This window comes from Aquarana catesbeiana, linkage group LG06 (genome assembly GCF_042186555.1).
Source record: "Aquarana catesbeiana isolate 2022-GZ linkage group LG06, ASM4218655v1, whole genome shotgun sequence".
Lineage (NCBI taxonomy): Eukaryota > Metazoa > Chordata > Amphibia > Anura > Ranidae > Aquarana > Aquarana catesbeiana.
The window spans coordinates 308,896,258-308,910,852 of NC_133329.1; positions in this window are offsets into that span (position 1 = coordinate 308,896,258).

A 14,595-nucleotide genomic window follows, 5' to 3' on the forward strand; every position below is an offset into this window, starting at 1 on the left:
TAGGAGGGCATCCTCAGTGCCTCAATACTTTGGGGTGGAGAGCTATGAGGACATCCTCAGTGGCTCAATACTTTGGGGTGGAGGGGTAGGAGGGCATCCTCAGTGCCTCAATACTTTGGGGTGGAGAGTTAGGAGGGCTTCCTCAGTCCCTCGATACATTTGGGTGGAGGGCTTCCTTAGTGCCTCGATACCTTGGGGTGCAGAGTTAGGAAGGCATTCTCAGTACCTCAATACTTTGGGGTGGAGAGGTAGGAGGACATCCTCAGTTCCTTAATACCTTGGGGTGTGGAGTTAAGAGGGCATCCTCAGTGCCTCAATACGCCTGAAACCCCAGACACATTATTCAGAATGGACTGCAGTTCCCTAACTGAGTAGCACAACCACCAAGTACATAGGTGTGTGCACGGGCCCCATCCCTATACTTGGACAGGAGAGGAGAGAGGGCTCAATCTGCTTCACCTCGTCCCACGCTCACCTGTCTGCCCACCCACAATCCAATTCCTAGTGTTCTGTGCCTCAGGAAAGGGATGGTTGAGCCAGAAATTTGAATCTCAGCAGCCGGCAGATACATTGTGGATGAAAGGTGTCAAAGCCTGAGCCTCCATTTTCTGGTGAGTGAGCTCGCCATCCAATGTTTGTGACTTAAGTCTCCCCCCTCCCTCCCTTCTCTCTCCTGCCCCCTGAGCGAGTGAGTACATGAAGCTAAGGCGGACTCAGTTGTAAGGGATGCCCTGTGAACTCGGATGTAAGGGGCACTTTGGGAACCCTGATTTAAGGGGGAGTACTGGGAACTCTAATGCCGCGTACACACGGTCGGACTTTTCGTCTAAAAAAGTCCAACGGACGCCGACGGACTAAAGCTGGCTGGTAATCCGATCGTGTGTGGGCTTCTCTGGACTTTCAGCAGACTTTTTCAGCCTCAAATCCGACGGACTTTAGATTTGAAACATGCTTCAAATCTTTACGTCGTAACTACGACGGACCCCGAAATCCGCTCGTCTGTGTGCTAGTCCGACGGACAAAAACCCATGCTAGGGCAGCTATTGGCTACTGGCTATGAACTTCCTTATTTTAGTCCGGTGTACGTCATCACGTACGAATCTGTCGGACTTTTGTGTGGTCGTGTGTAGGCAAGTCCGTTCGTTAGAAAGTCTGCTGCAAGTCCGCGGAAAGTCCGCCGGAAGTCCGCCGGAAGTCTGTCGGACTTTTGTAGACGAAAAGTCCGACCGTGTGTACGCGGCATAAGGCCCCTTTCACACCGAGGCACTTCTAAACTACCAGTAAAACACTGAGTGCTTTTGAAGAGCTTTCCATTCATTTCAATGGAGAGGGGCGTTTTTTACCGCCCTGCCAGCGCACTGCCCCAGTATGAAAGCATTCATTGATTTTATTTGAAATAGTTTTCCGTGAGATTTTCAGGTGCTTTTTTTAGCGTGAAAGCGCCAGAAAAGTGCCTCAATGTGAAAGGGGTCTTAAGTGGGAGCTTTGTTGAGCAGAAACACCCTTACATCAGAGTTCCCCTTTACATCAGAGTGCACATCGTTTGCCCTTAAAAAAAAAATTGCCGTGCGCTGCTAAAGTGCTCGGGGTTTGGCTGGAAGAAAAGGTGGCAACCCTAGTTCATAACTGAAAAAAAAAATGGCTCAGGTTGGGTAATATTGATAAGGTTATTTAAATAAAGCAAATACCACCAAACTTAAAAAAAAACAGGTTTTAAACACTAAATTCCATTAACAACTTGCCGACGGCTGCACGCTGATATACGTCGGCACAATGGCAGCGGTGGTCAAATGGGCGTACCCATACATCCCCTTTAAGAGCAGGCGACCGTGCCCGCAGGACTGGCAATTGTGTCACGGAGCCTTAGAACGGGGTGCCTATGTAAACAAGGCATTTCCCCGTTGTGTCATGACAGAGATCACTGCTCTCTGTTATCGGGAGCAGTGATTGCTGTCATGTGACTTAAAGCCTTTCCCCCCAGTTAGAATCACTCCCTAGGACACACTTAACCCCTGCATCACCCCCTAGCCGTTAACCCCTTCACTGCCATTGTCATTTACACAGTAAGCAGTGCATTTTTATAGCACTGATCGCTGTATAAATGACAATGGTCCCAAAATAGTGTCAAAAGAGTCCGATGTGTCCGCTATAATGTTGCAGTCCTGATAAAAATTGCAGATTGCTGCCATTACTAGTTAAAAAATGTTTTTAAAATAAAAATGGCATAAAACTATCCCCAATTTTGTAGAGCGCCCGGACTGTTTGTCACGCACCAAATTAATATTCACCACTTCACTGTATCCAGAAATCTCCGCTCTTGTGGATTCTGCTTTCTGTTTTATGAGGATCAGAGAAGTACAGTGCTGGCTGTAGACAATCTGAATGGCATCAAGGAACCTACTACAGATCATACCACATAGTACCTGGAGAAAGGAAGGATATCCTAGGCACCAGAACAACTAAGGTGGTGGAGCGACCGCAGTGGTTATAACTACAAGCGTATTACCCCTGTGGGGGTGAGTGGATCCGGTGAGTAGGGACCCTGGAGGGGGAGCACAAAGTCACGAGAAGATTTTCTGAAAACACCTAAAGTCACCATTTTTGTGCTACTCATTCTGAGTGAAGATTTAATCATATTATATGGACTACCAGCTTCACATTTATTTATGAACACTCTTTTCTATATACATATTTATTTTGTGTATATTTCTTATATATCTACTAAGTTTCTTCACAAACACCCAAGCCACCATATGTGAGCTATTTACTTGTGAGTGAAGATTTAAGCATATGGACTATTATTTGTTTATTCACTGTTAGACACTTTTTCATATTAACCATGCCAGTGGTTTTAAGTGGGCTTGCTCAGTGCTCACTTCACCCACAGCAGACAACCATGTTTATGTATGCCTTCTTTGTGTGGTTATTATTATTTTTTGGTTATTGCTGACTTTTTGATTGGTATATCACTATTAAGCACTGGGTATGTACTTGGAGCATATTTGATCACTATATTCATTTGTGGTGTGATATTAGTCTGAACATATACTATTATTTATTCACTATTGTTTGGTATACCACACCATTTCAGACACACACCACTAACTGACCACCTATACGCAAACTAGGGAGCGCCATCACCCCCTTTCACTACACTTGTATACTTATAGACCCCTTTGGGGAGCTACATTAGGGGAGGCTGCATACCTAGTAAGGATCCTAAGCGCAATCACCTATTACAATTTTGTTTTGGTGTAATGTCGCACGACCGCGCAATTGTCAGTTAAAGCGATGCAGTGCCGAATCGCAAAAAGTGCTCTGGTCATGAAGGGGGTAAAATCTTCCGGGGCTGAAGTGGTTAAAATGTATCTTAATGTGATGTCAAGATGAGTCAGTAGTGTGTTTGAATTCACAGTGAATATGCAGATTTGTTCCAGTAAATTGAAATTCCTGAATCTTGCATACCTTGGGTATGATCTTGTGATAGTGACATGCTAGTAATAAGCCATCAAGGATATTTCTAACAATGATCCTGACAACCCTTTGTGCTTTCAGAGCTGAACTCAAGTTGTATTCCTGAAACTACACAAATTCCTCCAGGAACAACAGATTAAAGTAACCCATTCACTTTACTGTTTCTTTTCATCTTTCATTAGCACAAAATAGGTTTTCCCAATCCCTTATGCAGGGGTTAGGTATGAGCAAATCTGCCTGGGTTTAGTTTGCAAACAGTTTTGGGAATCGTCCTCAAAATTTGCCAATAGAAGCCTGGTACACACAATGAAATTATCGGACAAATGATTATTTTTTTTTTTTTTTAATGCTAATCTCATATCGAAAATGTAGAGGGTTCTCAAACTTACGAACATCAGAATACAACTTCGAGAGTGGTGTAATGTGTTGAATTGTTTTGTAATGTATTCTTTCGCTTCCGAGCATGTGTAGTCTTGCTCTTACATCTTTTTTCGGAAGAAAACAGTACTAATTAAATGAATATCAGACGACATGTTTACTTCCGATAAAAATTTTCTAGCCTGCACCTTCATGGAGGGCAGGCCAAAACAAAACAAAAATTAAAATAAACTTTTTATTTATTCATAAACAATCTGGAGGATGGGATATACAGCTTAATCTCAGTATTTGCAGACAATACAAAGTTAACCACTTGCCAACCGCCTCACGCAGATATACTGCGGCAGAATGGCACGGGCAGGCAGAGTAACATATGGGTACGTTACTCGCCTCCCGCGGGCAGTCCCCGAGGCAGTCGGCATTGCTCCAGGATCGATCCATGCTGAGGGGGAGGCTACTGATTCATGGCCACCCCCATGATCGCTCCTGGCGAATGGAATGCTTCCTCTGCTTCTGTAATGTAACAGAAGCAGAGGAAGTGATGTCATATACTACCTAATGTAAACAGAAGCAGAGGAAATGATGTCATTGCTCCTCGTGAAGCCTTTTCGTTCTGGCTTCCAAGGATAGAAGACCTCAAATAAGTTTGCACCAACACTACACTAACAGTAGAACACACAGGCACACAAATCACCCCCCCCCCCGCACCCCCTGTCACAGTGACACCAATAGCAGTTTTTATTTTTTTTTTACGGATTACTGCATTGGTGTCATTTGTGACTGTCATAAGTGGCAGGGCAGTTAGTGGTAGGCCCCTTTAGGTCTAGGGTACCCCCCCCAATAAAGGTTTAACCTCTTGATCACCCCCCAGTTAACCCCTGTCGCCAGTGTCACTAAGCGATCTTTTTTCTGATCGCCGTATTAGTGTCACAGGTGACGCTAGGTAGCCAGGTAAGTATTTAGGTTTACCCTCAGCTTTTTATAGCGTCAGGTACCCCCATGTACTACCTAATAAAGGTTTTAACCCCCTGGATTGCCCCCTAGTTAACCCTTTCACCAGTGATCATTGTATAACTGTTACGGGTGACGTCGATTAGTTAGTTTGTTTTTTATAGTTTCAGGGCACCCGCCGTTTATTACCTAATAAAGGTTTAACCCCCTGATCGCCCAGCGGATGATATCGGTTTTAGGATCTGTGTCACCCCAGGCAACGCCAGGTTAGTACCAGTATCGCTAACACTGACGCACGCAGCATACACCTCCCTTAGTGGTATAGTATCTGAACTGATCCATATCTGATCAGATCTATACTAGCATCCCCAGCAGTTCAGGGTTTCCAAAAACGCAGTGTTAGCGGGATCATCCCAGATACCTGCTAGCACATAACGGCAGCGTTCGTAGAGTTAGGCCTGATCCCTGCGATCGCTAACAGTTTTTTTGGCAGCGTGTGAGTCTCACTAGTGTACCACTAAATTTAGAGCCCAAAATAGCAAATCGAAGGTACACTAGTGAAGAGGCCTACACATTTCTGAGCATGACAGATAGTGAAGAGGAAGTCAATCATCTGTCAGATTCAGGCTCAGAATACAATCCTGTAGACAGCGGCTCCATGACAGATAGCTCTGACAATGGACTTGTGGTCCCTGCCAAGGTCAGGCGTACCAGACCCCGATCTTCTTCTGCTGTTGAGGTGCAAGAACTGCAGGGCTCTCGTATGGAGCAGAGAAGTACTTGTACCACTATTCCTTCTGGTAAACTGGCAAGCACCAGCGGCCTAGTACACCCTGGTCGTAGTCAAACCAACACTGCAGTAACATGTGGTGATGTGGCGAGTCCCATAAGTGCAGTTCAAGCTGGTGAGGTGGCAAGCACAAGTGGTGTCCCGCCACCAAGAAGAAGACAAACACAGGCCCGTCGTGCCCTTCCTGCTGGATTCGCCAATCCTAATTGGGAACCCACCACTTCTGCAGCACCCGTACTTCCCCCATTCACTAGCCAACCCAGCATTCAGGTGGAAACAGTTGATTTTACGTAACTTGATTTTTATTCGCCATTTTTCACTGAAGATCTCTATAGATCTATTGTGGACCAAATCAATTTGTATGCTGGTCAATACATCGCCGCTATTCCCCAGTCCTCCCTTGCCAGAGAACCAATTACGGTTTCCGAATTTAAGATCTTTCTGGGCCTATCCCTCCTCATGGGTATAACTAAAAAGAGTGAGTTTCGGTCATATTGGTCCACTGACCCAATTCACCATATACCCTTGTTCTCTGCCTCCATGACCAGGGCACAATACGAGCAGATCTTGCGGTTCATGCATTTCAACAACAATGAACTCTGTCGTTCTCGTGGAGACCCTGGATATGATCGGCTCTACAAAATTTGGCCCCTCATAAACCACTTCAACCAACGTTTTGCAGACTTGTTTACTCCCCATCCAGTTGTCTGCGTTGACGAGTCCCTGATGAAGTTTTCTGGCTGCTTGTCTTTCAAACAGTATCTTCCCAGCAAGGGTGCCAGATACCGACAGAGCCTCTCTACTTTCCAAAATGGGGTCATTTGGGGGGGGGGGCATTTTATGGCCTTCGAAACTGTGATAGGTAGTGAGGAGTGAAATCAAAAATTTACACCCTTAGAAATCCTGAAGGCGGTGCTTAGTTTTAGGAGCCCCGTACGCGGCTAGGCTTCCAAAAAGTCCCACACATGTGGTATCCCCGTACTCAGGAGAAGCAGCAGAATGTATTTTAGGGTGTAATTCCACATATGCCCATGGCATGTGTGAGCAATATATCATTTAGTGACAACTTTGTGCAAAAAAAAAAAAAAAAAAAAAGTTTGTCATTTTCCCGCAACTTGTGGCAAAAAATAAAATATTCCATGGACTCAACATGCCTCTCAGCAAATAGCTCGGGGTGTCTACTTTCCAAAATGGGGTCATTTGGGGGGGGGGGGGGGGGGGGTTGCGCCATCTTGGCATTTTATGGCCTTCAAAACTGTGATAGGTAGTGAGGAGTGAAATAAAAAATTTACGCCCTTGGTGCTTGGTTTTCGGGGCCCCATACGCGGCTAGGCTCCCAAAAAGTCTCACACATGTACTCAAGAGAAGCAACAAAATGTATTTTGGGGTGCAATTCCACATATAACCATGGCATGTGTGAGCAATATATCATTCAGTGACAACTTTTTGTAAAAAAAACAATAAATATACGCTTATTGACATTTTCTTTACCAAAGACATTTGGCGGAATACATTTTGGCCTAAATGTATGACTAAAATTGAGTTTATTGGATTTTTCTTATAACAAAAAGTAGAAAATATAATTTTTTTTTCAAAATTTTCGGTCTTTTTCCGTTTATATCGCAAAAAATAAAAATGGCAGAGGCAATCAAATATCATCAAAAGAAAGCTCTAGTTGTGGGGAAAAAAGGACGCAAATTTTGTTTGGGTCTATGGGACTCGAGCGTTCGAAATCAAAAGTGCTCATTTTAAAGGCTAATTTGCATGGTATTGTCCTAAAACAGGGTTTGTGGACCCGGATCCTGCCCCAGGGGACATGTATCAATGCAAAAAAAAGTTTTAAAAAACGGACATTTTTTCGGGAGCAGTGATTTTAATGATGCTTAAAGTAAAAAAAGAAAAAGTTAGATATTCCTCTAAATATCGTACCTGGGGGGTGTCTATAGTAGGCCTGTAAAGTGGCGTGTGTTTCCCGTGCTTAGAACAGTCCCTGCACAAAATGACATTTTTAAAGGAATAAAAGTCATTTAAAACTTCTTGCGGCTTTAATGTAATGTCGGGTCCTGGCAATATGGATGAAAATCAGTGAGAGAAACGGCATGGGTACAACCCAGTCCATTACCAGGCCCTTTGGGTCTTGTATGGATATTAAGGGGAACCCTGCACCCAAATTAAAAAAGGAAAGGTGTGGGGCCCCCAGGCCCTATATACTCTGAACAGCAGTATACAGGCGGTGCAAACAAGACAGGGACTGTAGGTTTGTTGTTAAGTAGAATCTGTTTGTAATTTTGAACTGGTACATTTTTAACGTGTTTAGCTCCAGCCAAAAAATCTGTTTTAAGAATTTTGGAAAAACATAGAGAAGGGTTATCACCCCTGTGATATTTGTTTTGCCATCTGTGCTCCTCTTCAGAAGATTTCACCTCACTTTTTGTCCCAATGCCAAATGTTTTTTGAAAATTTGGGGTTTTTAGTGAAACAAGGATTGGTGATAAAGCATCAGTGTAAAGGAGAAAAGTTTTTCCCATATTAACTCTTACAGGAGAGAATTTCCCTTCCTAGGGGTAGATTTCATCTCACTTCCTGTTGTCTCCTTCCGTTTGCAAGTAGGAGTCGTTTGTAAATTGGATGTTTGAAAGTAGGGGCCTGCCCTATACACTCCACAACACTGTAAGCCCTCACAGGGCCCTGCTGTGAAATATTAGATCAAGAATGGTAATTACATGCCCCTGTTGAACAGGGGCAGAAAAATTGGGCCTTTGGTGGTGGTGCTGGTGCCACAACACTGCAAGTCCTCACAGTTACTCTTGGTGGGCGCAGAAACGGGCCCTGCTGTGAAATATTAGATCAAGAATTCTGATTACATGTCCCTGTTGAACAGGGGCTGAAAAATTGGGCCTTAGGCACTGGTGCCACAACACTGCAACCCCTCACAGATACTCTAGTTGGAGCGCAGGAACTAGCCCTGCTGCAAAGAATTGCATCAAAAATTGTGATTACATGCCCCTGTTAAACAGGGGCTGAAAATTTGGGCCTTAGGCACTGGTGCCACAACACTGCAACCCCTCACAGATACTCTAGTTGGAGTGCAGGAACTAGCCCTGCTGCAAAGAATTGCATCAAAAATTGTAATTACACGCCCGTTAAACAGGGGCTGAAAAATTGGGCCTTAGGCACTGGTGGCGGCGCCCAGACCCAAAAATGTTCTTACAAGCTATCAGCCTGATCATTGAGGAGGAAGAGGATAATTACTCAGCATAACAGGATAGTCACTCAACATCAGCATAGTCAGTCTTTGAAGGGATCTGACATTTCAAAAAAAAATATTCGGTTACATCAGCATCAGGTGCTTGGTAGCTGGTGGTGATCCAAGACTGATTCATTTTTATGAAGGTCAGTCGATCGACCAAGTCGGTGAACAGATGCACTCTGTGATCGGTTACAAAGCCTCCAGCAGCACTGAATGTGCGTTCCGAAAGAACGATGGATGCAGGACAGGCCAGTAGCTCAACTGCATACTGTGCAAGCTCTGGCCAGTGATCCATCCTCAAGACCCAGTAACCCAGAGGATTTTCGGTGGGAAAGGTGTCCAAGTCAGATCTTGCCCCTAGGTATTCCTGCACCATGTAAAACAGACGCTGGCGATGGTTGCTGGAACTGATCATACCTTGGGGCTGCGGACTAAAAAATTGTTTGAACGCATCGGTCAGACCGCCACCTTCTCCACCGCTCCTTCTTTGACTGACCGAAGCCTCAGCAACACGTCCAGAAACAGGAGTTTGTAACCTCCCAGTCTCTGGGAACGCGTTGCACAGACCTTTCTGCAAGGCCTCCAGAAGATGTTTCATCCTCTGCTCCCTCTGCGACGGCAAGATAAGGTCCGCAACCTTACCCTTGTAACGTGGATCAAGGAGGGTTGCCAGCCAGTATTGTTCCTTTTCCTTGATACCACGAATACGAGGATCCTTCCGCAGGCTTTGCAGGATCAGGGAGGCCATGCAGCGTAGGTTTTCTGAGGCATTCGGTCCGGAGTCCTCTGGCTCACTAAGGACGACATGATCCGCAGCCACCTCCTCCCAGCCACGTACAAGTCCGTGTGTTTCTTGGGACTGTAAATGATCCCTTAAAGACTGCTGCTGATGCCGAGTGCCAGGCTCCGCCTCCATACTGACACAATCCTCTTCCTCCTCCTGTGTGATCGACGGGCATGCAGGAACACTGTCTGGATAAAGGGGGCCTTGAGAGCTAAGGAAGTCCTCCTCTTCCTGCCTCTGTTCTGCCTCAAGTGCCCTGTCCATTATTCCACGCAGCGTGTGCTCCAACAGGTGGACAAGGGGGACAGTGTCACCGATGCATGCACTGTCACTGCTCACCATCCTCGTGGCCTCCTCAAATGGTGACAGGACAGTGCATGCATCCCTGATCATGGCCCACTGGCGTGGAGAAAAAAAACCAAGCACCCCCGACCCTGTTCTGGTGCCATAGTCACACAGGTACTCATTGATGGCCCTCTGCTGCGTGTGTAGCCGCTGCAGCATGGCCAACGTTGAGTTCCACCTGGTGGGCATGTCACAGATTAGGCGGTTCTTGAGCAGGTTAAATTCCTTTTGGAGGTCTGCCAGCCGAGCACTGGCATTATATGACCGGCGGAAATGCACACAGACATTTTCCTGGCCTGCCTCAGGACATCCTGTAAGCCCGGGTACCTGCCCAAGAACCGCTGCACCACCAAGTTAAGGACGTGAGCCAAACAGAGCACATTTCAGAGTCATTTGTCCCTGTCGGAGGGCGGAGAGGAGGTTGGTGCCATTGTCGCAAACCACCATTCCTGCCTTAAGTTGGCGTGGCAACCACCTCTGAACCTGCCCCTGCAGAGCTGACAGAACCTCTGCCCCAGTGTGGCTCCTGTCACCAGCTCAAGCACCGCATGGCATCTTTTGGCCTGCGTACTTGCGTAGCCCCTTGAACGCCTCCGGAGCACCGCTGGTTCCGAGGACAAAGCACAGGAAGAGGCCATGGAGGAAGAAGAAGAGGAGGAGGGGGTGGAGGAGAGAGGTGTGTCAGAATCACTAGTAGTGGCATTTTGGAGGCGTGGTGGCGGAACAACCTCCAACACTACTGCACCTTGTCCTGCATCCTTCCCAGCTGCCAGAAGAATCACCCAATGCGCCGTGAAACTTAGGTAATGTCCCTGTCCATGCCTGCTGGACCATGAGTCAGCGGTAATATACACCTTACCGCTGACCGCCCTGTCCAGCAAGGCCAAGACATTGCCTTCCACATGCCGGTAGAGAGCCGGAATCGCCTTCCGTGAGAAAAAGTGGCATTTGGGAACCTGCCACTGAGCAACCGCACATTCCACAAACTCACAGAAGGGGGCAGAGTCTACTAACTGAAAAGGTAGCAGTTGAAGTGCTAGCAGTTTTGCCAAGCTAGCATTCAACCGCTGGGCATGTGGATGGCTTTCTTTTTGCGGTGCAGCAGCTGGGGCAGGGAAATTTGCCTGGTACAATCTGACGTCTGTGTACCGATAGCAGATTGCCCGCAAGTACTTGGCTGTGACACACCTAATTCTACACCTTCATTCCTCTCAGTGCAGGTCTCAGAGAGGACTGAAGGTCTAGTGGGGTTGGAAATCTCAGCTGATGAGGAGTAAGGAGAGGTCCTCTGTTTTTTGGTGTGGGTCTTTTAGGTACGCTTGCCAACGAACTGCATGGCAGGTCAACATATGTCTGGTCGAGAATGTGGTGCCCAAGCAGGAGATGTTTTGGCCACGCGAGATACACTTGAGACATATGTTGCAAATAGCAGCGGTGCCATCTGATGCACTCGTCTCAAAAAAGGCCCACACCAAAGAACTTTTGGAATACAGCAGCGCCCTGCACATGCGGAGCTCTGAGGTGTGATGCAGTCAGTGTGCTGCCCTTAGGCTGGCCCCTGGAGGGCAACCTGCCTCGTTGGTGATGTGCCTCCTCCTCCTCCTCCCTCCTATTAGGCACCCACGTTGAGTCAGTGACCTCATCATCCCCTCCCTCCTCACCACTGGAGCAAACCTGGCAGTATGCTGCAGCAGGGGGAACATGACTGCCAGATTGCTGTCCTACTTGGGCACCCCCTCTGTCCATGCTCACGTTACTGGCTTTATCTACCTCAGTGTCATCATCAGAGCCTTCTAAACGCTGGGCATCCTCCTGGAGCATGTACCCAACACTGTGGTCAAACAGTTCGAGGGACTCCTCAGGAGGATATGGTGGGGCTAGGGAAGGAGTCACTGATGCCATTGAGCTGAGGGAAGCGGCCACGTTGGCAGCTGCTTTGCCAAAGTACCCTGAGCATGGGTGAGAGAGGGTGAGAGAGGATGAGGAGGATGAGGACGGCTTGGTCATCCACTCGACCAAGTCTCCCACGTGTTGCGGCCCAACACGGCCAGCTGCCGAAGAAAGGGCCAAGCGTGTCCCACGGCCACGTGCTAATGAGGATGCACCGTGTCCACGACCAGCACTGTTGCCTCTAGACACAGAGCCTGCTTGACCTCTTTTATTGGCTTGTGACTGTCTGCCTCTCCTTGTTGGCCTTCCAGACATACTAATGGCCTGCAGTGAGATGTAGCTGCACTAAGCTGGGAGATATATATATATATATATATACTCTGATATTGCAGCTAGCAAAATCAACTGCCTGCCTGTAGTATTATTAGTATGAGAACACCACCAACCTTCTACACGTAGCTTTAGCTGAACACTGTGCAGAGTTCGCACTACACTAACTTGTAGCTTTAGCTGAACACTGTGCAGAGGTCGCACTACACTAACATGTAAATAATGTAGCTGCCTGCGGTAGTGATAGGATCAGGAGAACAACACCAACCTTCTACACGTAGCTTTAGCTGAACACTGTGCAGAGGTCGCACTACACTAACGTGTAAATAATGTAGCTGCCTGCGGTAGTGATAGGATCAGGAAAACAACACCAACCTTCTACACGTAGCTTTAGCTGAACACTGTGCAGAGGTCGCACTACACTAAAATCCCCCCTCACAGGACATTGGGATCCTCCAATCCCTCCTCCTATCAAAAATCCCCTCCAATCCCTCCTCCTAGCACAAGTCCCCTCCAATCTCTCCTCCTAGCACAAATCCCCCCAATCACTTCTTCTAGCATAGATCTCCCCAATCCCCCTCCCCCTAGCACAACCCCCCAAATCCCTCCCCCTAGCACAAATCCCCCCAATCCCTCCTCCTAGCACAAATTGCCCCAATCCCTTCTCCCAGCACAAATCCCTCCTCACAGCACAAATACCCCCCCATCCTTCTAACAAAAATGCCCCCAATCCCCACCCCTGTCATCTTCATCCCCTCTGCCAGCTTCCTACCACCCCACCACTGTCATCTTCATCCCCCGTTTACCTCTGCCAGCTTCCTACCACCCCTGTCATCTTATTCCCCCTATACCACTCTACCAGCTTCCTACCACCCCATCCATCATTTTCATCCCCCTGCACCCGTTGCCAGCGTCCTACCACCCTACCCCTGTCATCTTCACCCCCCCCTTCACCCCACACCTAGCATCTTCACCCCCTCTGCCAGATTCCTGCCACCCCACCCCTGTCATCTTCATCGCCCCTGTTCCCCTCTGCCTACTTCCTACCACCCCATCTCTGTCATCTTCATCCCACCTGCACCCCACACCTGTCATCTTCATCCCCGCTGCACCCCTCTGCCAGCTTCCTACCACCCCACACCTTTCATCTTCATCCCCTCTGCCAGCGTCCTACCACCTCACCCCTGTCATCATCATCCCCTCTGCACCCCTCCGCCAGCTTCATTCTACCCCTGTACCCCTCTGCCAGCTTCCACCACCCCAGTCATCACCCCCTCTGCCTGTTTCCTTCCACCCCACCCCTGTCATCTTCATCCTCCTATACCATTCTGCCAGCTTCCTACCACCCCACCCCTGTCATCTCCATCCCCCTGCACCCCACCCATGTCATCTTCATCCCCTCTGCCAGCAGCTAACTACCACCCCACCCCTGTCATCTTCATCCCCCCTGTTCCCCTCTGCCAGCTACCCATCATCTTCATCCCCTCTGTCAGCTTCCTACCACCCCACCCCTGTCATCTTCATCCTCCTGCACCCCTCTGCCAGCTTCCACCACCCCACCCGTCATCTTCATCCAGTCTGCACCCCACCCTTGTCATCTTCATCCCCTTAACACCTCTGCCAGCTTTCTACCACCCCATCCATAATCTTCATCCCCCTGCTCTCCTCTGCCAGCTTCCTACCACCCCTCTGCCAGCAGCTAACGACCACCCCACCCCTGTCATCTTCATCCCGTCTGCACCCCTCTGCCTGCTTCCTAGCATCCCACCCATCATCATCATCCCCTCTGCCAGCTTCCTACCACCCCACCCTGTCATCATCATCCCCTCTGCCAGCTTCCTATCACCCCACCCTGTCATCTTCATCCGCCCCTGCACCCCAACCCTGTCATCTTCATCCCCCTATACACCTGTGATAGCTTCCTACCACCCCATCCATAATCTTCATCCCCCTGCACTCCTCTGCCAGCTTCCTACCACCCCACTACTGTCATCTTCATCCCCTCTGCACCCCAGACCTGTCATCTTCATCCCCCGGTACCCCTCTGCCAGCAGCTTCCTACCACCCCACCCCTGTCATCTTCATCCCCCTGCACCCCACCCGTCATCCTAATCCTCTGCCAGCAGCTACCACCTCTGTCATCTTCATCCCTTCTGCCTGCTTTCTACCACCCCACCCCTGTCATCTTCATCCCCCTATACCGCTCTGCCAGCTTCCTACCACCCCACCCCTGTCATCTTCATCCCTACACCCCTCTGCCAGCTTCCTACCACCCCACCCTTGTCATATTCATCGCCTCTGCACCCCTCTGCCATCTTCATACCCCCTGCACCCCACACCTGTCATCTTCATCCCCATGCACCCCTCTGCCAGCTTCCACCACCCCACCCCTGTCATCATCCC